General features: G+C 37.5%; 1 long non-coding RNA gene and 1 other non-coding gene across 3 annotated transcripts in view; one reads left to right on the forward strand and one right to left on the reverse strand.

Moving 5' to 3' along the window:
- Positions 1–2,165: 2,165 nt before the first annotated feature.
- LOC140608373 (uncharacterized) overlaps positions 2,166–27,430 on the reverse strand; it is a 39,660-nt gene continuing 14,395 nt past the window's right edge. Inside the window, exons 3-4 of one of the 2 annotated variants that reach the window (XR_012010386.1) lie at positions 3,818–3,903; positions 2,166–2,586 (exon numbers count right to left, since the gene is read on the reverse strand). This is a non-coding gene — a long non-coding RNA (uncharacterized lncRNA). Of the gene's footprint in view, positions 2,590–3,817; positions 3,904–27,430 lie in introns of both variants that reach the window. The other variant, XR_012010385.1, reaches the window with a different exon arrangement.
- Positions 25,942–26,044, forward strand: LOC140608492 (U6 spliceosomal RNA). Its single transcript, XR_012010515.1, has one exon. It is a non-coding gene; the product is annotated as a U6 spliceosomal RNA (small nuclear RNA).

The raw sequence follows: 27,430 nt of genomic DNA on the forward strand, positions 1-27,430 counted from the left end.
TGAGCTCCTTGAACATGTCAAGTTTGTTTCATATATGAGCTATTCCTATGACATCCCCTTTACACATTAGCTCTGATAGGAGAAAAATGGCTTTTTTTTTCAACTATCACAGTCTTTCAGAGGAGCTATTCTGTCTTACTGGTTATTATTTGCCTTCTTCCAGAAGAACTTTAGTTGTGGTAAACTTCCCTTCTTAACTGCAGATTTTTAAAGATTTCCTCCAAAACTGGATGCTACACTGATTTGTATTCTTAGCTATGCTTCTGAGATAGTATAGAGTCTTCATTAATCTGTCTTTTCCAGCATTTATCAGAAAAGTAGTTAGAAGTATCAGCCTGCATTAATGAATAATTCTCCTTGGTCCCTGCTGGCATTGCCAAGCTGGGGCTAATCATTGAGCAAGTGAAGCAGAGTTAGGACAGCAGAAATGACAAGCAACTTACAGCAAATACATGAACATTGTGCTAGAGTTTGGGGAATCCTCTATATCATGCCCTTGCATGAGTGCTAGAATACATTTTCCTCCATCATTGCATATTCAAATCCTTTTCATTCTCCATACTTACCTCAGTGGCTTCACTTAGTCAAGCCCATCCTGCTTCCTCTCCAGCTAGAAGTTATCTTTCATTCCTCTGACCCTTTCCTGTGTGTAATAGAAATCAATCTCTACCTTTTCCCGGCATGCATCACCCTCTACCTTCTATAACAATTAAGTATTTTGTTGTGTCCACTTTCAGTTAACCACTGAAAAAGTGGGAGTCCCTTCTTAGCAACTGTGTTGTGCCACCAGCACACCGCTAACAGTAGGGACATGATCAATATTTGCTGACTGAATCATCTCTCAGCTGAGAAGAGACCCAGGGCCACCATCTTCAAGAAAATCATTAGGATTCCACAGCTGAATGTACACTCATAACATATTCCCAATCCAGAGAGATTTTGATGGAACTTTCCTCTTGATCTTGGGTCAATTCTACCCATGCAGAGGCATGATTAGAAAAAGCCCATTCCTTCTCATGGAGCAGAAGATTCTGTTCATGCTGTGTCTTTCCCAACCTGGCAGCATAATCAGTGTTGTGTTTTTACAATCTGTTGGTATTCTAAAAATGAGAACAATGACCTTTGTGTTAATTAGTTGATACAAGAGCCTGCTGAGACTAGAAGAATAAGACTTAATGGGACTTGAGATTATATATTCCAATTATAATTGTGGAGGTAGTAACTAATGTTATTAATGAGATCAGATAAACATGCATCCATACTAATGGACTTCTTAATCCCTTTCCTCTAACTGAGATGTTCTTAGGACTACCTCGCAATATAATACACATACTTAAGACTGCCCCAAAAATCTAAAAATATAAGGAAAATACTTCATCATACTTTTTTATTTTCTATTTACTTATTTTAGAAAGAGAGGGAGAATTGTCAGAGTGGGGGAGGGGCCGAGGGAGAGGGAGAATCCAAAGCAGGCTCCAGACTCAGCCCAGAGCTTGATGTGGGGCTCAATCTCAGGACCCTGAGAGCAAGACCTGAGCCGAAATCAAGAGTCGGATGCTCAACAGACTGAGCTACCCAGGTGCCCCTTCATTGTACTGTCTTAGATGAGTAAATAGACCATTGTTTTAAATTCAGAAGTGCATCACCTGAAAAGATGTTTAAAATTTGAGGGAAAACATAGTGGGAATATTATTTGAAAGTACGACTAATATATTTTCAAAATAAGCATAGTCCATGCTTCCTAACTTTCTGGAGACCCTTTTGATCTGGTGGTAATAAGTGTTTCTGAGGAAGAAGTAAATAGTGAAAGGACAGAAAAACATAGGGAAAGCTTCTATATTAGATACGGTGTCTGGGAAGAGCAAATAAACATAGTATGTTTATGGTGTTGATAAAGCTTCTAGATTGAGCCTGCTCCAACACCATACACACACACACACACCTCTATTAGAGATATCTGATGTTTCTAGCATTGCTTTACCTGAGCAAGGATGGCTCCTTCTATCAGGGTTCTTGACCTAGGGTCCCCTGAATCCATCTTCAGCCTCTCCAGAGACTTCCAGGAATTGTATATGAGATTTTTCCACGACTGCATATAAAATGACCATATAGGATTTCTCAGGAATATAAAAAATTTTAGGAAGCAACAAACTAGATGAGGAATATTTATTTGGTATCCTATTGTACAAACAACAGAAAACGACCAGGCAGCACACAAACAAAGCCTTCTAGAACAATCTCTCTGGAGACAATCTTAAGAGACAAGAAGATGTAGGTGTCTCCCACTGCTGACTGCATTCTGGAGCAGCAGGCAGGAGTGTCAGGCTCTGGAAGTAAGATACAGTCCATGTGTTGTTGGCTTTTAGCTGCATAATTAGGGAAGTACCAGTACTCCCCAGTGTAATCAGGGTTTGGAGTTAAGTTATGGCCATAGCTGAGAGTCTTCATAACTCCTTAGATTCCAGCTCTCATCTGCTATTGCAATTATTGGGAGACAACAACTGATCCTTCCTCTAATGTAGTGGAGGAGCTGGGGTCCTTGCCTTCTGGTTGCAGCTACAACAGGATTTCTAGCTTGAGCCACATCTACTGAAATGGGTTTGGAAAGAGGAAGGAAGGCTATAGGATGAAGCAGAAAAACTCTGGTTCCCATGTGTCTCACTCTAACATTTAATACTTGGCTGGGAATAAATAGATTTTTGAAGGAAAGCAGATAGTCTAAGAAAACACTTAGTTATTCTTCATCCCAGGTCAACATTGATTGCCCTTCATTATTATTTTGATGCTAAAAGATCCAAGCATTTGTTAACTTAGAAGCCACAGGCTCTACTCTTTCCACTCCCATAGTCAGAGCCACTAATGACATTACCAAGTAACCTGTGGATTATTTATTCATTTGTTTGGTTATATTTGTTTATTTATATCCTGATTAAGTTCATGAAGAATTTGTGGTGCCCCAAGGGAGCTACTGTGATAGATACTCACTTACTAGCATATTTGCATTCAGACAAAAAAGAATGAGAAGCTCAGGAAGCAGGAGGCACATCCAGGGAACTCCTGTGGGGAGCAGAATCCCAAGGGACCTGCATGGCTCTGGTGGTACCATGCAACTCTGAATCTAGAGGTGGTACACCAACCTCTTGGATATGCCCTGCACTTCACTTTCTGTTAAAAAGCTAGTTGCAGGCACCCTTTTTAAAAAGTGTATAACTGATTAAGTGTCTGGAGGAGGGTTAAAGATTAAATTACTATCATTTAGGCATTAATTAATTAGCTAAGTATCTTCCAACTTGCAGCTGGGTTCATATGTGTGGTTGGTTAGATTGGAAGAGGAAAGAGGAGATTTTTAGGTAGGGGGCCTATTGGGGGAGGGTGCACCTAGGGGGAGGGTGGGAAGATTAGAACGATAGCTAGTCACTGTCATCTGGATATCTGGAAAGAGCATGGTTTCTGGGAACTAAAGGAATACAAAATGGTGAGAAGTACAACGATAAACTATAGTTATTTCATAATATCACGTGGGGCTAGTACTGCTCCATGGCATCTAAAGGAATCTTCCTTTTCCTTCTTTCTCTTCCTATCCTTTTCTTCCTCTTCTCCCATATCTTCCTCTCCCTCCCTCTCTTCCCCCTTCCCCTACCTTTCTGAACCATTTGACCTCTACTAGATCTCAGAAGAGAACTGTTGATACTATAATCCTTCTACATTATTGATTGAATGAAATCATTAATGTGTTGGCAATGAAAGGAGGAATCAGAGAGCATCAGCTCCTTCAAGTGGCGAATAAGGAACATAAAGTTCTAAGAAGGGAAGTTACCTCATTAATCCAAGGTCATTCTGGTACTAGAATCCAGGTTTCCTGACTCCCAATGAAGTGTTTTTTCTGCTCCACAGTAGAGTTTCCTGGGTAAACAAAGAACCACATACAATACTATTTTACTCATGAAACCGACTATTTAACTGCTTATTTTGTGCCAATTTTGTGCTTAAAGCTGAGAATAAAATGGGCATGACTTTCATTTTAAAAATACTTTCTAGTACTTTGTTCATAACCCTTAAAATTATGGAATCAGCTGTAATTTTTTTCCATTTTACAGCTGTGGAAACAAAAGGAGGTCAAAGACATTTCACAGATGACCCAAAATACAATTTCAGTTTGGATGACCTGGATTTATTTTTCTATTTGAGTTTGCCTGTTCTTCATTCTACTTAAATTTCAGGATGAACTGAACTCACCTGTGAAAATGAAAATGCTAGAGGGAGAGACTGGAATAAAAAATTGAAAGCCCACTGTTAATTTTGGGAAATCATAGCATTTGACTTAATTATTTCATCTTTTCTTCTTATATGAACTCTGCAGCCAAAACAGTGGCTGTACATAAAATGACAAAGAAAGGCTCAGATATATAAATATGTAACAGGTGTTTCATGGACCACAACAGCCCTGGGTATATAAAGCATAATAGCTAACATTAATAATAGTCAAAATACAGTATTTATTTGGTTTCATCCTCATTTGCATTATGTCTTACCTGTAACTAAAATTTCTCCCAAATATTTCCATGAATGGGAAGTTGGGTTGGTTAAATAGAGATAGCTAGGGTTTTACAAGTCTTTCTGATTAATATGTATGCTGACCCCATTTGCTCTTCTCTGCTCAATTCATGGTAGTAACACTGCTAGTAGCAACATTCACAGCTATGTGGACAGTGCCTTCCTGGCAGGGTGGAGCCAAGACTTCTAGGCTGTATTGAAAGTACCACATATCTACAGTAACCTTGACAGCCTAACACCCTCTATTACCATGGTCTATCAGATAGAGATTAGTGTCTATTTTCAAACAAGGCTCAGAAAGCTTAAGTAACTTGGCCAAAGTCACACAGCTACTATCAGGGAAAGGTTTGAAACCATCACTGTGACTCCAGAGCCTGACCTCCTAACTTTATATAAATATTCTGCATTTATGAGGCAACTAGACACCAATCCCTGTCTGTTGCCAGTCTCCTCTAGCAAACTGGCTCTCTGAAGAAGGTCTGCTGGTACTAGGAGGCTAGAATGGCTCTGGATATGCATAAGTCTGGCCAGTTTAGCATAAAATATTTTGATTGAGAGAAGCACTTGTGAATTGAATTATAATTGCAGAAGAATAGCTAAAACAAAGACAATCTCCTTAATACACAAGTTGGGGACAAGAAGAGATGATTCAGCCCCAATTATATTGATTTGGCAAGGTAATGATGCTCAGATTTCAGTAGAAACATCTTCATTCTAAAGGTTTCAGTAGAAACATCTTCATTCTAACTAGAAAGAAGGATCTGAAAGATCTCTAACCACACAAAAGATCTCAGTTCAATTTGAGCATGGTGCTGCACCAAAGATAGCAGCAGAAGAATAAGATAGAGATTACTGTTGTCCCTCTACCCCAGAGGCCACCAGTTTAAGCAAGTAAAAACGTCACACCAGACTTCGTGTGGAAAGTCCCAAATCCAGTTCCCCAACCAAGATCTGGCAACCTGGTACTACTCCTGGCCAGTCTCTGGGGGATAGTATGACCTTTTCCAGGTTCAGTAAGCATATTCCAAGTGCTATATCAGGGAGGGGATGTGCAGGAGCTAGATGTATTCCCTCATCTCTACCCTACACCTCAACAATGGTCAAAGTGTGGGGATCCTGGAGCCTGAGACATGAAGCTTTGAGCATTCATTTCAGGAGGTAAGACTAATTCTTTAAGATACCCCAGATACATGCATGGATGTGATATACCACTGTCCACATCCAAAATCAAAGAAGTAAATGTTTCAAACTTCTGTCTGACATTTTTCACAACCTGGCTGATATGTGGCATCCCATCTCTTTATTGTGAAGCAAGACAACCATAAAAATAAATTCTTGGATTGGTAGTTTCATCCTACAGATTACATATCAAGAATGACTTTAGATCATCCTTAGAACATTAATGACACTTTCCACACACCAGTTGCTATTCCACTTTCCTGTGCCAGTATTTTATCATGTTCACTCTTTATGCCCCAACATGCTCCTTTCCCAGGTGTGCCAGGAATCTTATTCTTGCCTAACCGTCATTGGTCTAGGCTTTTAGCCAGTAGTAGCAAAAGCAGAGGTGGCGCCTGCTTGCATCTTGGCAGCATGTTTCTCTTTAAGTGTGGGTATGAAAGCTCTATGATAAAAAGAAGAGCAAGCTGAAGCAGAAGACAGAAAGGGATTGGAGTTACTGGCTCTCACTGAAAGGAAGGATGTCAGCGATTTGCAATAGGAAGGCCAGGTGGGTGGAAATGGGAAACCAGTGATTATCTGATGCTGAAGAGAGGCCAGAACTTCTGATAGAGCTGATGGGTCTCCCATGGGTGAACACTCCTAGCAGCCTGGAAGAAGACAAAAGAATGCAGACAAAGAGTTCTAGCCCTCTCAGAAGGAACTGTTGTGTAATAAACTTCCATCTTTTTTCAATTCACTTCATTAATAAGTAGTAATCACATTCAAATTAATGTGAAATTCAAATTAAATTAATTTCACATTCAGTAAAAATATTATTTTGACAATGAACTACAAAAAGGTTCAATAAAATCTGCCTCTCTTAACTAAGATAGAAAATAGTCTTGGTCATTCATTGTACAATTAAAGTAAAGCTTTGAGAGACACTACTATGTTATCATTTTAGTGTAGTTACATTAATTCAGTTTTTAGAGTCAGGCTGACCTGGGTTTAAGTGGTTATGTGACCTTGAAGAGGTAATTTAACCTCTATTGGACTAGTTTCCTAATCTGTAAAGTGGGAATATACTCACTGCCACATCATAGAATAGTTAAGAAAATTAAATTGAATGTGATTAGTAATGTATTTAGCAATATACACGGTACCTTGCAATATGCAATATAAATGCCTACTTACCTATCTGTCCTTTGAAGGCTAAATGTACCTATTACTTCAGTTTACATAGCATGTTCCTTAAAGTTTCCTACAGAGCTTAATATGTGATCAAGAACTTTATAATATTATAAACCTAGTAATACAGAGAAAAAAACAAGTGGAGGAGGCTGCAGTGTCATGGAAAGAGTCATGAACCAGAGTCTGAAGTCCTGCACGACAGTCCTGGCTTTGCTCTTTGTCAGATACAGGATTATGGACACATTGCTTAATGCCTTGAAGCTTCACATCCTTTATCTAGATCAAGGAAATAACAGTATCTCCTTTGGGGACATCTTTCCTATGCACAGATGCAGGGCTTATGATTGGTTTTCTCACAAAGATGCATAATGACACATTTAATGCCCTCCAAACGAGTTTGCAACCTAGTGGAGGAATTAGACACTTGTTTTAACAAAAGCACACTCATTGAATATAGGATCAGCTTTTGAGTTTCTTCTCTCAGAAACAATAGGATATAACAATGATAGACACAGACTTGTGCCAGATAACTTTCCATCTAGGCTCTTCTTCCTAGCTTTGCAAACTAAGGCAACTTATTTAACCTAACTTTGGAAATGAGGAAAATAATGGAATTTTTGTGAAGATTAAACAAGATAATGTATGTAAATATAAAGAACACTGTAGGAATTCAATAAAATGTTAGAGCATGTTAGTTGGCTATAGGTACCCCTGCACATGGAATCAAAGGTGACATGTTTGAAGGGACCTCTTATGAATCCTTTTTTTTTTTTCCCTCTTATGAATCCTAAGTGTCTCCTTACACCAATGATCCATGTGAGAATGTTTCCTAGTCTCTACTCTGAGAAATGGAATTATTTTGATATTGTTAGACATTTCTACAATTTCAAAAGTCCAGACTAACATCTGAACTTTATTTCTTCAGGGATCTCTGGGTGGCGCAGCGGTTTAGCGCCTGCCTTTGGCCCAGGGCGCGATCCTGGAGACCCGGGATCGAATCCCACATCGGGCTCCTGGTGCATGGAGCCTGCTTCTCCCTCTGCCTACGTCTCTGCCTCTCTCTCTCTGTGTGTGACTATCATAAATAAATAAAAATTAAAAAAAATTATATGAACTTTATTTCTTCAAAGAACATAATGATAAAAGCTACTTTCTTTCCTTGTTTTTTTTCATAGAAATGCCATCTTGCATACTTTCACTTGCCACTTTTTTTTAATTTTTAATTAATTAATTTATTTATGATAGTCACAGAGAGAGAGAGAGATCACTTGCCACTTTTTTATTTTTAAGAATCTTCTATTTTTTGTAACAGTTTCTATAAATTATCGAGAAAAATCATACACTTTACATGCTATAAGGAAATTCTGAGAGGACAATGAGAATCATCACAAAGAGAATCGGTTATGAAAAGAAAATATCCAGGATCTCATTTGTAAGGTCCTTGAAAAGAAAACCTCTTCCAAAGTAAGAGGAATTGTTTTCCCAAATGTTAGTTTTAGCCCCTGCACCCTGCTCTAACCTAAGGCCCAGCTGTGTTCATTTTACTTAATTTTCCTTCAAAAGTGAAAATCAATAAGGATGAAATACTATGCATATGTAGCACCTTGTTTCCAAAATGTCCAACAAGTTTTAAGTATATTTTGTCATTAATCTTCCCAGAGGTCTGGGAGAAGGAAGTGACAAGTGTAATATCCATTCTTGCAAATGAAGAAACCAAGGAATGGCTGAATGGCCAAGAACACAGTGAAATTGGTGACAAACCAGGAAAAAGAAATTGCATATTGGAAATTGTGATTATTTCACGGGCATAAGAATACTCATAAATTATAAATAATAAGATAAAACCCAGCTGCTGATTGCTGAGTGTATTTAAATCAAGGTAAGAAACATGTGGGCTCTGAAAGATGCACAATTGGCCTCATGCTCCTCCAGGTGCCTGGGAGGATGCTAACAGATGCCCTATTGAGTTTTTTCTCCCTTTGGCCCCCACTGTGAGAAATTTTCTGACATTAGTAATTGGCTACAGAATTCCAACACTAACTTTAGGGTTTTATTTCTTTCATGTTTGTCTTCTTTCACACTCCAAGTCAAATCATTGGCCTATTTTCTTTCTAAAGTCTACCTGTATAAGTGGCTGATCAAGTTCCTGCCATTTTCCTTTTAAAAAAAAAGTAAAATGGTCTAGAAGACCATATTTTCATAATATGGGCATTGGTAAAACTAAATTAAATATAGTATAAAATCTTCTACAGCTATTTTTCATCAAATGTGGGTAGATTTTTTTTAAATCCACTTGAAGTCATATTTATGGCTAAGAATATTGTTATAACTTGGCTGTTAGGAAAGGAGGAGTTAGAATTTTATAAGTCATCAGCCACATAAGAATGTTAAAGTATCTCTTCAACACTTTAAGGTTAGAGTCCATGAGCAAGTTACTCTGATATCAAAATCAAGTCACTGATTGAAGAGTGAGGGTCACTTAGGGGTGGATGCAATAGGCAGCTACTTACTTAGCATTTTTCCCTCTTCTCATTCTTCCAATGTCTTGTTTACAGTTTAATATTTATAAATTTCAATTAATGGCTTGGTCCAAAACCTTTTTTGGCTTCATAGCACTAACTGAATTAAATGAAGAACATTGGTGAATGTACAAGAACTTTTCAAGGATATCTGCAGTCTGCTATCACAGTATTGTCTGGAGTGAAGCAGTAAACTCTCACTGAATACAGATTGTTGCCATATATGAACAAGCAGTTATATCTTTAAAGGTATAGAGAGGTCACCGGTGTGTGTATGTGTGTGTGGGGGGAGGGGGGGTCACATGCATTGCAAACGCACATAGGACAGAGAGAATAGAAGAAATCACTGACCTGTGCCTATGTCAGATAGTTCTAGTAAAACTAGTTACAGTAGCAGGAATAAGAAAGGAGTGGAAAGACCTACTATGAGCTAGTTGTGGTTATTACTAGAGTCCATGAGCAGGGACCATGGAGGCTAGCCAGCTATTGGAAAGATAGTTTGAGTATGAACTTTAAAAGGAGAAGTCTTGTGGTAGATAGTTATAATTGCTTGTTCATGGTGCTAAAATAGTGCTATCGAGGGAACAGCACTGGGGAGCAAAGAGTCCCTTTCCCGCTGCATTTGAATTTAGACAAATAAAAGAAGCAGCAGCCTACTTTCTCTTCCTTATTAATGGAGTTTCTATAGCTACCCTCTTTTAATGAAAAGCTACCTTTGATGAAATACTATTGTTTTACTGTCTAACAAAGTGATCAGTGTCTCTAATACCTATAGTAACTCCAGCAAGTTTCAGTTATCATGGGCCTATAGTTTCAGAAAGCCTCCACCAGTAAGAGAATTTGCACTGTTTCTGTGCATAAGATCTGTGAACCAACTTCTGCATCTGCATGAAACATTAGGAATCACATTTCCTTAAAAAAGAACTTTACTGATAACACATTATTATGGGCTGAAATGCATCCCCTAGAAAAAGATATATTGAAATTCTAACCCCACAGTACCTCAGAATACAACCTTATTTAAAAATAGAATCACTACAGACAGAGATAATCAAATTAAAATGAGGTCATCAAGTTAAAATGGAGTCTAATCCGATTTGACTGGCATCCTTATAAAAAAGGGAAATTTGGACACAGACAAACCTGCATAAGGAAAGACGATATGAAGAGAGAGAAGAAGAGACAGAGAAAACACTATGTGAAGTATAGGTGGTGATAGGAATAAGCCAAAGATTGCCAGTGATCCTTCACAAACTGGGAGAGAAGCATAGAACAAACTTCCCCTTACAGTTCCTCTTCCCTCTTTCAGAGGACCAACCCTACCAGTTTTGAACCTCTAGCTTCCAGAACTATGAGACAATAAGTTTCTTTAATTTTAAGCCACCAGTTCTTGTTACTTTATTATGCAGGCAAAGGAAACAAATGCACACATTAATATATCCTTTTATTTTTTTAATACTTTATTTTTAAGTAATCTCTATATGCAATGTAGGGCTCAAACTCACAACCCTGAGATCAAGAATCATATGCTCTAACAACCGAGCCAGCCAGGTGCCCCTAATCTATCACTTACAAGAAAAAAGAACTAGACTTGGAGTAAATTTTCCAAATACAAAAAAAAAAAAAATCCAAATACTATTTTTATTCCAAAACAGAAGCAATTGCTTTTAGTCTCTCAGAGAAAATATCTTTTTGTTTAAGCAAATACCTTTATGCTTCTATAGGTAATATTCTTAATATGACTCATCACCAAAAATTTCTAGAAGTCACAGTCTCTCTCCAACTTCCACCTTAGCTTATACCATCATATATTAATTCCTTAATTGGGTTGGTAGGCTATGTGGATGAATAATCCTGCTTGCAACAGATCCCAGTGCGGCAAGCATATCAATAGCTAATTCAGACTACAGTGAGTTTGATATCATTCTTACTTTTTAATTTTCTGTGGAGATGAAAAGTAAATCTTGCCTCATTTTAATCTGTGGCTCTTCCTTTACAACATTAGTTATTCTCAGTTAGACTGGGTGGAAAATCATTCATATGACTTCTATCAAAACTGGAACTAGTTTTGCCAACCATTAACCAAATGGAATTGCTACTGAAAGAAATTTTTTTGTTTGTTGCTAAAACATGTAGTCTATGTTGAGTAAAATGTGCAGGTTCCACTTTTATAGAGTTTACTCAATTTTTTTCCCCTGAGAGTAATGAGAATATTACCAAAAGTATTGTCTGAATGTTTCAGATAAGAAGATGAAAAAGCAAATTCCTCTTTCTGAATGGCTTAATTTTTATTGTAAATCTCACTATTGTTTCTCTTCTCTAGGACTAGAAAAGGAAGAAATTTATTTCAGTCTTAACCACAAGAGCATCTTTGTTGAACCAACCAGAGCCAGTTACTGTTATGTGGGTAGTGTGTGTGGCAGTTGAGTGAAACTGAAGACATCTGACACATTGTAGAGAAGTTTATTCAATCTCTTGCCAACCACTAAAAGTAACTAATTGCCAGGGAGAGTTTTTCCCACAAATTTGAGATTTCAGAGCTTTCTCTTTACGAGAAGTCTTGGCTTCAGTGAAAGTACATCTGAGCCCATATTTTCTTTTCATTTTCTATGGATGTTGTCTCTATGTCTCTACCTTTCATGCATATTTGATCACTCTTTCTGTTAAAAAAAAGAATTTATTTTTTCTTGAGAAATAGAATTTCTATTTCTTTCTGACAAATGTTGTCGAAACTTTTTTTTTTAATTTGAGTATTGTTGACACACAATGTTACATTACTTTCAGGTGTACAACTTAGTGATTTCATAAGTTTATTACTACACCATGTTCACCACAAGTATAGCTACTCATTACATTATTATTATAATATCATTGACTATATTTCTTATGCTCTGCTATTATTTTATTTTAATTCCAGTATAGTTAATATAGTGCTTTATTAGTTTCAGATGTAAAATACAGTGATTCAACAATTCTGTACATTACTCAGCGCTCATCACAATAGTTTACTCTTTAATCCCCGTAACCTATTTCATCCATCTGCCCTACCCATCTCCCATCTGGTAACCATCAATTTGTTCTCTAGAGCTGAGTCTGTTTTTTTCTGGTTTGTATCTTTTTCTCCTTGTTCCTTTGTGGTTTTTTTCTTAAACTCTATGTATGAGTGAAGTCATATGGTATTTGTCTTTCTCTTATTTCACGTAGCATTGTGCCCTCTAGATCCATCCATATTGTTGCAAATGGCAATATTTCACTCTTTTTATGGCTGAATAATATTCCATTTTATATATATATATATATATATATATATATATATATCACTTCTTTATCTACTCATCTATTGATGGACACTTGGGATGCTTCCATATCTTGGTTATTGTAAATAATGTTGCAATAAACATAGGGGTGTATATATCTTTCCAATTACTGTTTTCATATTCTTTGGGTAAATATCCAGTAGCAGAATTATGAGATCATATGATAATTCTATTTTTAATGTATTGAGGAACCTGCATACTGTCTTCCACAGTGGCTATACCAGTTTGCATTCCCATCAACAGTGCACAAAATTTCCATTTTCTCCACTTCCTCACCAACACTTGTTCTTTTTTTTTTTTTTTTTAGCTTTTCTGACAGGTGTGAGGTGATATCTCATTGTGATTTTGATTTGCATTTCCCCGATGACAAGTGATCTTGGGTAGCTTTTAATGTGTCTGTTGGCCATCTTCTTTGGAGAAATATCTGTTCATGTCTTCTGCCCATTTTTTAATTTATTTTTTGGCGTTCACTTTTATTTTGTATACTAACCCATTATCAGATATGTCATTTGCAAATATCTTCTACCATTCAATAAGTTGTCTTTTAGTTTTTATTTTGATGTAGTCCCAATAGTTAATTTTTGCTTTTATTTCCCTTGCCTTAGGAGATATACCTAGAAAAACGTTGTTACGGCAGATGTCAAAAAATGATTGCCTGTGGTCTCTTCTGGAAAATTTATCATCAGATCTCATAAACTTCAATCCATTGTGAGTTTATTTTTGTGTATGGTGTAAAAGTGTTCTAGTTTCTTTTGCATGTAGCTGTCCAGTTCTCCCAACACAATTTGTTGAAGAGACTGCCTTTTTCCCCATTGCATATTCTTGCCACCTATGTCAAAGATTAATTGACCATATAATCATAGGTTAACTTTTGGATTCTCTATTCTTTTCCATTAATCTATGTGTCTATTTTTGTGGTAGTACTATAGTTTTGATTACTACAGCTTTTAAGCATATCTTGAAATCTGGGATTGTAATTCTAGTTTTGTTCCTTGGGTCTTTGTGGTTCTATACAAATTTTAGGATTATTTGTTCTAGTTCAATGAAAAATGCTGTTGGGAATTTTATGGAGATTGCATTAAATTTTTAAATTTCTTTAAAATTTTAACAATATTTTCCCCCAATCCTTGAGAATAGAATATCCATCTGTTTCATCTTCAATTTCTTTCATCAATGTTTTATGGTTTCAGAGTATAGGTCTTTCACCTCCTTGGTTATGCTTATTCTTATGTATTTTATCATTTTTGGTGCTATTGTAATGAGATTTTTTTTAATTTATCTTTCTGCTACTTCAGTATTAGTGTATAGAAATGCAATGGATTCCTGCGTATTGATTTTGTATCCTGAAATCTTACTGAATTCATTGATCCATTTTCCTAGTTTCTGTAGAGTCTTTAGGGTTTCCTGCTTATACTATCATGTTATCTGTGAATAGTGCAAGTTTTAGTACTTCCTTACCAATTCAAATGCCATTTATTCCTATTTCTTTTCTTGATGCAGTGGCTAAATATTCCAGTACTATGATGAATAAAAATGGTAAGAGTAGACATCCTTGTCTTGTTCTTGACGTTAGAAGAAAAGCTCTCAGTTTTTCACAATTCAGTATAATGTGGGTGTTTTCATATATGGTCTTTATTATGCTGAAGTATGTTCTCTCTAATCTTATTTTGCTAAGGGGTTTTATCATGAAAGGATGTAGTACATTGTCAAATAGTTTTTCTGCATCTATTGAAATGATCATATGGTTTTCATTCCTTCTCTTGTTGATGTCACGTATTTACCTTGATGGATTTGTGAATATGGAACCACACCTGCATCCCAGGATTAAATTCCACTTGATCATGGTGAATGATTTTTTAATATATTGCTGGATTTGCTTTGCTAATATATCGTTGAGGATTTTTGCACCTATGTTCATCAGAGATATTGGCCTGAGTTCTCTTTTTTTTTTTTTTTTTTTGTAGTGCCTTTATTTGGTTTTAGCATCAATGTAATGTTGGCCTCATAGAATGAATTTGAAAGCTTTCCCTCTTCTATTTTTTTGTAACAGTTTGAGACGACTCACTATTAACTCTTCTTTAAATGTCTGATAGAGGGGGGAGGGGGCAAGACGGCGGAAGAGTAGGGTCCCCAAGTCACCCGTCCCCACCAAATTACCTAGATAACCTTCAAATCATACTGAAAATCTACGAATTCGGCCTGAGATTTAAAGAGAGAACAGCTTGAATGCTACAGTGAGAAGAGTTCGTGCTTCTATCAAGTCTATCAAGGTAGGAAGACGGGGAAAAAGAAATAAAGAAACAAAAGGCATCCAAGGGGGAGGGGCCCCGCAAGGAGCCGGGCTAAGGCCTGGACGTGTACCCCCAGGACAGGAGAGCCCAGTCCTGGAGAAGCAGGAGCTTCACCAATCTTCCCGGGCGGAAAGGGGCCCGCAGGGAGTTGGAGCAGGACCCCAGGAGGGCGGGGATGCCCTCGGGCTCCCTGGGACACTAACAGACACCTGTGCACCCGGGGAGAGAGCACCACACCCACGGCCGAGCTCCCTAAAGGGCTGCAGCACGCGCCAGGTGGAGCCCCGGGAGCAGCTTGGAGGGGCTCGGGCGGCAGCTCCGCGGAGGGGGCTGCGCAGCTGGGAGCGCAAATCCAACAGCGCAGGCCCGGGAGCACAGGGCGCCGGGGACACAGCCCAGGATCCGGCCTCCCCCGGGACAGGCAGAAGCCAGGAGGACACAGGGCAGCAAGGACGATCCTGCCGCTGGGCGGCCCTGAGCTGTGCAGGTCAGCGGCCCCGCCCCCGGAGCATCCAGGCCCCTGCGGACTGAGAGCTGCTGTAGTTACTGCGGGAGCTGACTCCCGGGCTGGAGAGCTGGCCACCGCCAATGGGGTTGTTCCTCCTGGGCCCTCACAGAATAAACAATCCCCACTGAGCCTAACAGTGGCCTCACCGGATAAACAGGTTAAACAGCTACCACTAATCCATGCACCAGGCAGGGGGCTGGGCAGCTCCCCCAGGTGCTCACACCTGAAAATCAACACAGCAGGCCCCTCCCCCAGAAGACCAGCTAGATGGACAGGGGAAAAACAAGTTATTGACCAAGCAGCACTGGAAAGTTCCAGGGGAAGTCGAGGGATTTACAGTCTATAGAATCAGAGGATAGTCCCCTTGTTTTTTTTGTTTTCTGTTTGCTTCCCCCCCCTTTTTGTTCTCTTTTTTTTTTTCTTCTTCTTTTTTTTTCTTCTTCTTTTTTCTCTTCTTTTTCTCCTTTTCCCAGTACAACTTGTTTTTGGCGACTCTGCACTGCTCTAGAAGGAAAAACTCACCTCAAAAGAAAACAATCAGAAACAGTCCTCTCTCCCACAGAGTTACAAAATTTGGATTACAATTCAATGTCAGAAAGCTAATTCAGAAGCACAATTATAATGCTACTGGTGACTCTAGAAAAAAAGCATAAAGGAATCAAGAGACTTCATGACTGCAGAATTTAGATCTAATCAGGCAGAAATTAGATATGATCAGGCAGAAAGTAAAAATCAATTAAATGAGATGCAATCTGAACTAGAGGTCCTAACAACAAAGGTTAATGAGGTAGAAGAACAAGTAAGGGACATAGAAGACAAGTTGATGGCAAGGAGAGAAACTGAGGAAAAAAGAAAAACAATTAAAAGATCACAAGGATAGGTTAAGGGAAATAAATGACAGCCTCAGAAGAAAAAAATCTACGTTTAATTGGGGTTCCTGAGGGCGCCAAAAGGGAGAGAGGTCCAGAGTATGTATATGAACAAATCATAGCTGAGAACTTTCCTAACTTGAAAAGAGAAACAGGCATTCAGATTCAGGAGATAGAGAAATCCCCCCCTAAAATCAATAAAAACCACTCAACACCTCCACATTTAATAGTGAAACTTTCAAATTCCAAAGATAAAGAGAAGATCCTTAAAGCAGCAAGAGACAAGAAATATCTAACTTTTATGGGGAGAAAGATTAACAGCGGACCTCTCCACAGAGACCTGGCAGGCCAGAAAGGGCTGGCAGGATATGTTCAGGGTCCTAAATGAGAAGAACATGCAGCCAAAAATACTTTATCCAGCAAGGCTCTCGTTCAGAATAGAAGGGGAGATAAAGAGCTTCCAAGATAGGTAGAAACTGAAAGAATATGTGACCACCAAGACAGCTCTGCAAGAAATACTAAGGGGATTCTGTAAAAGAAAGAGGAAGTCCAAGGGAACAATCCACAAAAACAGGAACTGAATAGGTATCATGATGACAATAAATTCACATCTTTCAATAGTAACTCTGAACATGAATGGGCTTAATGACCGCATCAAAAGGCACAGGGTTTCAGACTGGAAAGAAAAGCAAGACCCATCTATTTGCTGTCTACAAGAGACTCATTTTAGACCTAAGGACACCTACAGCCTGAAAATAAAAGGTTGGTGAACCGTTTACCATTCAAATGGCCCTCAAAAGAAAGCAGGGGTAGCCATCCTTATATCAGATAAACTAAAGTTTATCCCAAAGACTGTAGTAAGAGATGAAGAGGAACACTATATCATACTTAAAGGATTTATCCAACAGAGGACCTAACAATCATGAATATTTATGCCCCGAATGTGGGAGCTGCCAAGTATATCAATCAATTAATAACCAAAGTTAAGACATACTTAGATAATAATACATTTATACTTGGTGACTTGAATGTAGCACTTTCTACAATCGACAGATCTTCTAAGCACAGCATCTCCAAAGAAACAAGAGCTTTAAATGATACACTGGACCAGGTGGATTTCACAGATATTTACAGAATTTTACATCCAAACGTAACTGAATACACATTCTTCTCAAGTTCCATGGAACTTTCTCCAGAATAGACCACATACTGGGTCACAAAACAGGTCTTAACTGATACCAAAAGATTGGGATCGTCCCCTGCATATTTTCAGACCATAATGCTTTGAAATTAGAACTAAATCACAAGAAGAAATTTGGAAGGATTTCAAACACGTGGAAGTTAAGGACCATCCTGCTAAAACACAAAAGGGTAATTAGAAATTAGAAGAGAAATTAGGAGAAGAATTAAATTAGAGAAGGATTTTAAAGAAGGAAATTAGAGAAGAATTAAAAAGATTCATGGAAACTAATGAGAATGAAGATACAACCGTTCAAAATCTTTGGTATACAGCAAAAGCAGTCCTGAGGGGGAATACATCACATTACAAGCATCCATCCAAAAACTGGAAAGAACTCAAATACAAAAGCTAACTTTGCACCTAAAGGAGCTGGAGAAAAAACAGCAAATAGATCCTACACCCAGCAAAAGAAGAGAGTTAATAAAGAAATCGAGCAGAACTCAATGAAATAGAGACCAGAAGAACTGTGGAACAGATAAACAAAACCAGGAGGTGGTTCTTTGAAAGAATTAATGATAGATAAACCATTAGCCAGCCTTATTTAAAAGAAGAGAGAAAAGACTCAAATTAATAAAATCATGAATGAGAAAGTAGAGATCACCACCAACACCAAGGAAATGCAAACGATTTTAAAAACATATTATGATCAGCTATACACAAATAAATTAGGCAATCTAGAAGAAATGGACACATTTCTGGAAAACCACAAACTACCAAAACTGGAACAGGAAGAAATAGAAAACCTGAACAGGCCAATAACCAGGGAGGAAATTGAAGCAGTCATCAAAAACCTCCCAAGACACAAGAGTCCAGGGCCAGATGGCTTCCCAGGAGAATTCTATCAAATGTTTAAAGAAGAAACCATACCTATTCTACTAAAGCTGTTTGGAAAGATAAAAAGAGATGGAGTACTTCCAAATTCATTCCATGAGGCCAGCATCACCTTAATTCCAAAACCAAAGACCCCACCAAAAAGGAGAATTATAGAGCAATATCCCTGATGAACATGGATGCAAAAATTCTCAACAAGATACTAGCCAATAGGATCCAACAATACATTAAGAAAATTATTTATCATGACCAAGTGGGATTTATCCCTGGGATGCAAGGCTGGTTCAACACTCGTAAAGCAATCAATGTGATTGATCATATCAGCAAAAAAAACAAGAACCATATGATCCTCAATAGATGCAGAGAAAGCATTTTACAAAATACAGTATCCATTCCTGATCCAAACTCTTCAGAGTGTAGGGATAGAGGGAACATTCCTCAGCATCTTAAAAGCCATCTAGGAAAAGCCCATAGCAAATATCATTCTCAATGGGAAACACTGGGAGCCCTTCCTCTAAGATCAGGAACACGACAGGATGTCCACTCTCACCACTATTATTCAAAATAGTACTAGAAGTTCTAGCCTCAGCAATCAGATAACAAAAAGAAATAAAAGGCATTCAAATTGGCAAAGAAGAAGTCAAACTCTCCCTCTTTGCAGATGACATGATACTGCACATAGAAAACCCAAAAGACTCCACCCAAGATTGCTAGAACTCATACAGCAATTTGGCAGTGGGGCAGGATACAAAATCAATGCCCAGAAATCAATGGCATTTCTATACACTAACAATGAGACTGAAGAAAGAGAAATTAAGGAGTCAATCCCATTTACAATTGTACCCGAAAGAATAAGATACCTAGGAATACACCTAACCGAAGAGGTAAAGGTACCCTAAAAACTCCAGAACACTTCTGAAAGAAATTGAGGAAGACACAAAGAGATGGAAAAATATTCCATGCTCATGGATTGGAAGAATTAATATTGTGAAAATGTCAATGCTACCCAGGGCAATTTACACATTTAATGCAATCCCTACCAAAATACCATGGACTTTCTTCAGAGAGTTGGAACAAATCATCTTAAGATTTGTGTGGAATCAGAAAAGACCCCGAATAGCCAGGGAAATTTTAAAAAAGAAAAACATAGCTGGGGGCATCACAATGCCAGATTTCAGGTTGTACTACAAAGCTATGGTCATCAAGACAGTGTGGTACTGGCACAAAAACAGACACATAGATCAATGGAACAGAATAGAGAACCCAGAAGTGGACCCTGAACTTTATGGTCAACTAATATTCGATAAAGGAGGAAAGACTATCCATTGGAAGAAAGACAGTCTCTTCAATAAATGGTGCTGGGAAAATTGGACATCCACATGCACAAGAATGAAACTGGACCATTCTCTTACACCAGACACAAAGATAAACTCAAAATGGATGAAAGATCTAAATGTGAGACAAGATTCCATCAAAATCCTAGAGGAGAACACAGGCAACACCCTTTTTGAACTTGGCCACAGTAACTTCTTGCAAGATACATCCATGAAGGCAAGAGAAAGAAAAGCAAAAATGAACTATTGGGACTTCATCAAGATAAGAAGCTTGTGCACAGCAAAGGATACAGTCAACGAAACTAAAAGACAACCTACAGAATGGGAGAAGATATTTGCAAATGATGTATCAGGTAAAGGGCTAGTTTCCAAGATCTATAAATTACTTATTAAACTCAAGAGCAAAGAAACAAACAATCCAATCATGAAATGGGCAAAAGACATGAACAGAAATCTCAGAGGAAGACATAGACATGGCCAACACGCACATGAGAAAATGCTCTGCATCACTTGCCATCAGGGAAATACAAATTAAAACCACAATGAGATACCACCTCACACCAGTGAGAATGGGGCAAATTAACAAGGCAGGAAATAACAAATGTTGGAGAGGATGTGGAGAAAGGGGAACCCTCCTGCACTGTTGGTGGGAATGTGAACTGGTGCAGCCACTCTGGAAAACTGTGTGGAGGTTCCTCAAAGAGTTAAGAATAGACCTGCCCTACGACCCAGCAATTGCACTGCTGGGGATTTCCCCCAAAGATACAGATGCAATGAAACGCCGGGACACCTGCACCCTGATGTTTCTAGCAGCAATGGCCACGATAGCCAAACTGTGGAAGGAGCCTCGGTGTCCATCGAAAGATGAGTGGATAAAGAAGCTGTGGTCTATGTATACAATGGAATATTCCTCAGCCATTAGAAACGACAAATACCCACCATTTGCTTCGACGTGGATGGAACTGGAGTGTATTATGCTAAGTGAAATAAGTCAATTGGAGAAGGACAAACATTATATGGTCTCATTCATTTGGGGAATATAAATAATAGTGAAAGGGAATAAAGGGGAAAGGAGAAAAAATAAGTGAGAAATATCAGAAAGGGAGACAGAACATGGAAGACTCCTAACTCTGGGAAACAAACAAGGGGTGGTAGAAAGGGAGGTGGGCGGGGGTGGGGGGTGACTGGGTGATATGCACTGAGGAGGGCCCTTGACAGAATGAGCACTGGGTGTTATACTATATGTTGGCAAATTTAACTCCAATAAAAAAAATAATAAAAAAATAAATGTTTGATAGAATTAACTTGTGAAGCCATGTTGTCTTGGACTTTTGTTTGTTGAGTTTTAAAATTAGTGATTCAACTTAATTGTCAGCAATCCTCTATCAAATTTTTCTATTTCTTCCTTACTCAGTTTTGTGAGGTTATGTGTTTCTAGGAATGTAAGTATTTCTTCTAGATTGTCTAATTTGTTGGCATATAATTTTTCATAATATTTTCTTATAATAATTTGTATTTCTGTGGTGTGAATTGATTTTGTTTATTTGAGTCCTATTTCTCTTTATTCTATCTCTTTTGATGAGTCTGGCTAAAGTTTTATCAATATTTTTGATCTTCAAAGAACCAGCTCCTGGTTTCACTCAATTAATCTATTCGTTTTTTTCAGTTTTTACATATTTTATTTCTTTATCTTCTTGCTGGGATCTTTCCTTTATGATTATACAGTGTCCTTCCTTGTCTCTGTTTTAAAGTCTATTTTATCCAATATAAGTATTGTTACCTTAGCTTTCTCTTTGCTTACATTTTCATTGGAAATGAAAAATTTCCACCCCTTTACTTTCAATCTGCATATGTCTTTGGGTCTGAAATGAGTCTCTTGTAGGCCACATATAGATGGGTCTTGCTTTTTTATCCATTCAGTATCCCTGTGTCTTTTTTTTTTTAATATTTTATTTATTCATGAGAGACACACAGAGAGAGAGGCAGAGACACAGGCAGAGGGAGAGGCAGGCTCCATGCAGGGAGCCTGACATGGGACTCAATCCCAGGTCTCCAGGATCACACCCTGGGCTGAAGGTGGTGCTAAACCGCTGAGCCACCCAGGCTGCCCATCCCTGTGTCTTTTGATTGGAGAGTTTAATCCACTTACATTCAAAGTAATTAATGATAAGTATGTATGTCTTGCCATTTTGTTACATGTTTTATGATTATTCTGTTGTTCTCTCTTCCTTTCTTCTCTTGCTCTCTTCTCTCATAGTTTGCTGGCTTTCTTTAGTGATATATTTTGATTTCTTTCTCTTTATATTTTGCATATATATCACTGGTTTTCGATTCGTGGTTACCATCAGGTCTGTATCTAACATCTTATGCATACAGCAGTCTATATTAAGTTGATGGTTAAGTTTAAATCCATTCTTTACTCCTTTCCCCCACCCCACAGTTTTCTTCTATGGTGTCATACTTTATATCCTTTTATTTTGTGAATCCCTTGACTTATTTTTACAGATATACTTTACTGTTTTTGTGCTTCATACTTTTATTACTCCTGATTATGGTCTTTTCTATGTGAAGAGCCCTCTTTAACATTTCTTGTAGGACTGGTTTAGTAGTGAAGAAATCCTTTAACTTTGTCTAGGAAACTCTCTCTTTCTATCCTGAATGATAGTCTTGCTGGATTGAGTAATCTTGCCTGCAGATTTTTTCCTTTCAGCACTTCAAATCTATCATGACCCTCCATTCTGGACTACAAAGTTTCTGCTGAAAACTCGGCTGGCTGACAACCTGATAGGGTTTCTCTTATACATGACTGTTTTCTTTTTTCTTGCTGCTTTTAAAGTTCTCTCTTTATCATTATTTTTTGCCATCTTAATTACTATGTGTCTTGGTATGAACCTCCTTGGGTGGATTTTGTTGGGGACTTTCTGTGCCTCCTAGATTTGGATGTCTGTCTCCTTCCCCAGAGTTGGGAAGTTTTCAGCTATTATTTCTTCAAATACATTTTCTGCCCCCTTTTCTCTCTCTTCTTTTCTGGAATCCCTATAACGCAAATGTTATTATGCTGGATGGTGTTGCTGAGTACCCCAAGTCCATTTTAATATTTTATAATTTTTTGTCTCTCCTTTTTAACTTTATTGTTGTCCTCCAGGTCACTGATCTGTTCTTCTGCTAATCTATGATGTACTGGATTAAATCTGTAGATTGTTTTGGGTAACATGGACATTTTGACAATATTTGTTTTTCCAATCCATGAGCATAGAATATCTTTACATTTGTTTGTGTCATGTTTAATTTCTTTCATCGGTATTTTATACTTTTCAGAGAACAAGGGTTTCACCTCCTTAGTTAAGTTTATTCCTAGGCATTTTATTAATTTTGGTGCAATTATAAATAGTACTATAATTTTTTTAGTTTCTCTTTCTGTGACTTTGTTGTTAGTATATACAAACACTATCAACTTCTGGGAATTAGTTTTGTATCCTGCCACTTTACTGAATTCATTTATTTCTTCTAATAGTTTTTTGGTGGCATCTTTAGGATTTTTTATGTATAGTATTGTGTCATTTGCAAATAGTGACAGTTTGGATTCTTCTTTACCAATGTCCATGGCTCTTTTCTCTTTCTCTTGTCTGATTACTATGGCTAGGTCTTGTAGTACTATGTTGAATAATAGTGGCAAAATTAGACATCCTTGTCTTATTCCTGATCTTAGAGGGGAAACTCCCCGGTTTTCACAATTAAGGATGATGTCAACTGTGGGTTTCTCATGTATGGCCTTTGTGATGTTGAGATATGTTCCCTCTAACTGTATTTTGTTAAGAGTTTTTATTGTGAATGGATATTGAGTCTCTTATTTTTACTTATTTTTAAGATTTTATTTATTCACAAGAGTCACAGAGAGAGAGGCAGAGACATAGGCAGAGGGAGAAGCAGGCTCCTGTGGGGAGTCCAATGTGGGACTTGATCCCAGGACCCCAGGATCATGACCTGAGCCAAAAGGCAGATGCTCAACCACTGAGCTACACAGGTGCCCCAATATTGAGTGTTTTTAAATTGTTTTTCTGCATCTACTGAGGAGATTATATGATTTTCATCCTGGGTTTTGTTGATGTGGTGTCTGATGATTGAACCATCCCTGCATCCTTAGACTAAATTCCACCTGATTGTGGTGAATGATATTTTTAAAGTATTGTTATATGTGGTTTGCTAATATATTTTTGAGGACTTTTGCATTTATGTTCCTTAGGAATATTGGCTTGTAGTTTTCTTTATTGTGGTGTCTTTTTCTGCTTTTGATAATGCTGGCATGGTAGAATGTATTTGGAAGCTTTACTTCATCTTCTGTCTTTTGGAATACTTTGTGGAGAGTAAGTATTAATTCTTCTTTAAATGTCTGGTAGAATTCATTTACAAATCCATCTGATCCTGAGCTTTTGTTTTTTGGCAGTTTTTTTTTTTAATTTTTGAATCAGTTTTTTTACTTGTAATTGCTCTGTTCAGATTTTCTATTTCTCCCTGCTTCAATTTTGGAAAATTGTATATTTCTCACATTTAACCCACTTCTAGGTTGTGCAGTTTGTTGGCATATAATCAAAATTCTTTATTTCACATCATTTTTTAGACATGCTAACTCAAGTCTTGCATAAGTAAAGTTTTCCAGAAAGAAGAACATAAGTAATCAAATAATGAAAAGGCGGTAGTCTACGTTTAAACATGTTATTAGATCAAATCTATAGGCTAAGAAAAATGAATAATAGTTCATTTGCAAGTTGACTTAATGCATTCACATAATTTTTTACATCCCAGAGTTGTCTTTTTTTGTGTGTGTATTTTTCATTTGCCAACATATAGCATAACACCCAGTGCTCATCCCGTCAAGTGCCCCCTCAGTGCCGGTCACCCAGTCACCCTAACCCCCCACCCACTTCCCTTTTCAACACCCCTTGTTTGTTCCCCAGAGTTGTTCTTGATCTGACAAAAATATGCAAAATAAATGAAAACATAATACACAAATTTCTATTCTTTTTCAGAAAAAAAAATTGTTTCTCCAACATTTCTAAAGATTCCTAATCCACAAGGCACAACCGTAAACAAATGCAAATCAATGTATCTGAGAGCTAGAGGAATTTACACAAATTACCAAGTGGTAAGAAGAGGCCATAGCCAAAGTATGGCCTCAGGTAACAACATAGTGATAAGGTGACTGCACATTTCAATCAATCCACTAAAATTAATTTGGCAATGCTATACACATTTGCAGCATAAGACACACAAAAGATAAGGTCATTATCCTGAAGGCTCTCAATCAATCATCTCAATATCACTTTTATTGAAGTGCTGACCGCTTTCTCCTACATTGGTCAAGTTTTTATGACTATCAGACATCCAGGAGAGGAAAGGTTCTATTGTTTTTCCTCAAAGGAAAATTCACTTTCAAAGACATTCACCAAGATTTTACCAACAAGAGTAGTAGTATAAAACTTAATACACTGACATGGCCTATAGTGACTAAATACATTTCCAAGTGCCTAAATTCACGTGAGAAAGAACATTTTGGTTTTCTTTTTGAGCCCAACATGGGACTCGATCCTAGGTCCCCTGGATCACGCCCCAGACTGAAGGCAGCACTAAACCGCTGAGCCACCTGGACAGCCCAAGAGAAAGAACATTCTATAAATGCCAATTAGCAACTGTGCTGAATAATAGAGAAATAAGCTAAAGAAACCTGAAAAATATTGCTAAAAGTTTTTGATCCCTGGTTACTTTGGAGATTTGAAAAGAAAGACATAGATGACAAATGAATCTTAAGAATCAAATGGTCTTGGGACCCCTGAGTGGCTCAGCGGTTGAGCATCTGCATTCTGCTCAGAGCGTGATCCTGGAGTTCCAGGATCAAGTCCCACATCGGGCTCCCTGCATGGAGCCTGCTTCTCCCTCTGCCTATGTCTCTGCCTGTCTCTCTGCATCTCTCATGAATAAATAAATATAATCTTTTAAAAAAAAGAATCAAATGGTCTTGTATTCCTATTCTGGCTCAATTATTTATAAACTACATGACCCCAGGAAAAGTCTCCCTATCATCTATTTGCACCTCAGTTCTGTCACCTATAATAAGTGGAAAATATTGTGCTCACTTCAGCAAAAGATGTACTAAAATTGGAACAATCCAAAGAAGGTTAGCAAGGTCCCTGTACAAAGATGACACATAATTCATGAAGAATTCCATTTTTTTAGAAAGTGGAAAATCTCACTACATCATAAAGTATGATGTTTAAATGAGATAATATCTCTTTTAACAATACTAATTTAGAATTTGGCTCATAGTAAGCCTTAGATAAATGTTAGCTTTTACGTATTAGCAAAACACTAGCAAATACATATAATGTATATCATTGGGCACATGATAGATAATGTGCATAACATGCACATAGTATGTATGATTTAAATATACATATGTATATATTTACATATGTATGCATATGTTTATATACACATATGTCTATTTATATGTGTATACATCTGTATGTTTATATACATATATGTATAATTCACTTCTATAATTCCACTCAGTTAATTTATAAAAGGCAGTTTGCCTAGACAAGATGATCATTTGCTCTAATCCAGGCAAGTAAATACCTATTGAAAAAAGTCAATCCATAGGAAATATAGTCAATAATAGTATAAATTTGTAAGGTGACAGTAACTATATTTTTTGTGGTGAGAATTTTGTAATGTATACAAATGTTACACCTGGAACTAATATAATATTGTATGTCAACTGTACTTCAATTAAAAAAAATCAATCCGGGGTGTGTAGGTGACTCAGTTGGGTAAATGTCTGACTCTATTTCAGTTCAGGTCATGATTTCAGGGTTGTGAGATCAAGCCCCTTGTCAGGCTCCATGCTGAGCATGGAGCCTACTTAAGATTTCTTCTCTCCCTTTCCCTTTGTCCTCCCCAAAAAAGAAAAAATAAATTCTATCTTTTTTTTGACAAAAGAATAGGTAAAAATCTTGGACTTCTTTCAGTCAGAGAGAGCTAAGTTAGAACCCTGACTCAACCACTTTATATATAAGTGACTTTGGATATAATGCTTATTCTCCCTGTGTCCATAGGGCAAGTGAGGATAATAAAAAAGTATTTATTTCATAACAGACATTTTTAAAGACATATATACACAGTGCTTAACCCAAAGCTTGGCATTTATCTGAAACTCAATAATAGTTACTATTAACTGTTATTTATTTATACAGGTCTGTGTATACCAATTTATTAGGTTGGTGACATAGGTGCTTCTTTCGCTGCAGCTTTCTTAGCTGAGAAGATCCATAGTCCATATACATAAGTGGAATTTATGGGCTCTAGTCAACTAAAACACATTAGCAATGTCTAGGGACCAAAGGAAAGAAAGTAAGTTATTTTCAAAACATTCTGATGAGATGTCATGTGTTTTATAAGTGAGACAAAAGGATATAGGTTGTTGTATAACACGCATCAGCATTCTCTATTCCCTTTGTAACAGAGCAACCAACAAGACATGTGTCTCTTTCAAAAGCAGTCATTATTGAGCAGATACTTTATAAGTATAGCTAAGTGTAGTGCTAGACACTAGAGACAA

The sequence above is a fragment of the Canis lupus genome, chromosome 17 (assembly GCF_048164855.1).
Source record: "Canis lupus baileyi chromosome 17, mCanLup2.hap1, whole genome shotgun sequence".
Classification (NCBI taxonomy): Eukaryota; Metazoa; Chordata; class Mammalia; order Carnivora; family Canidae; genus Canis; species Canis lupus.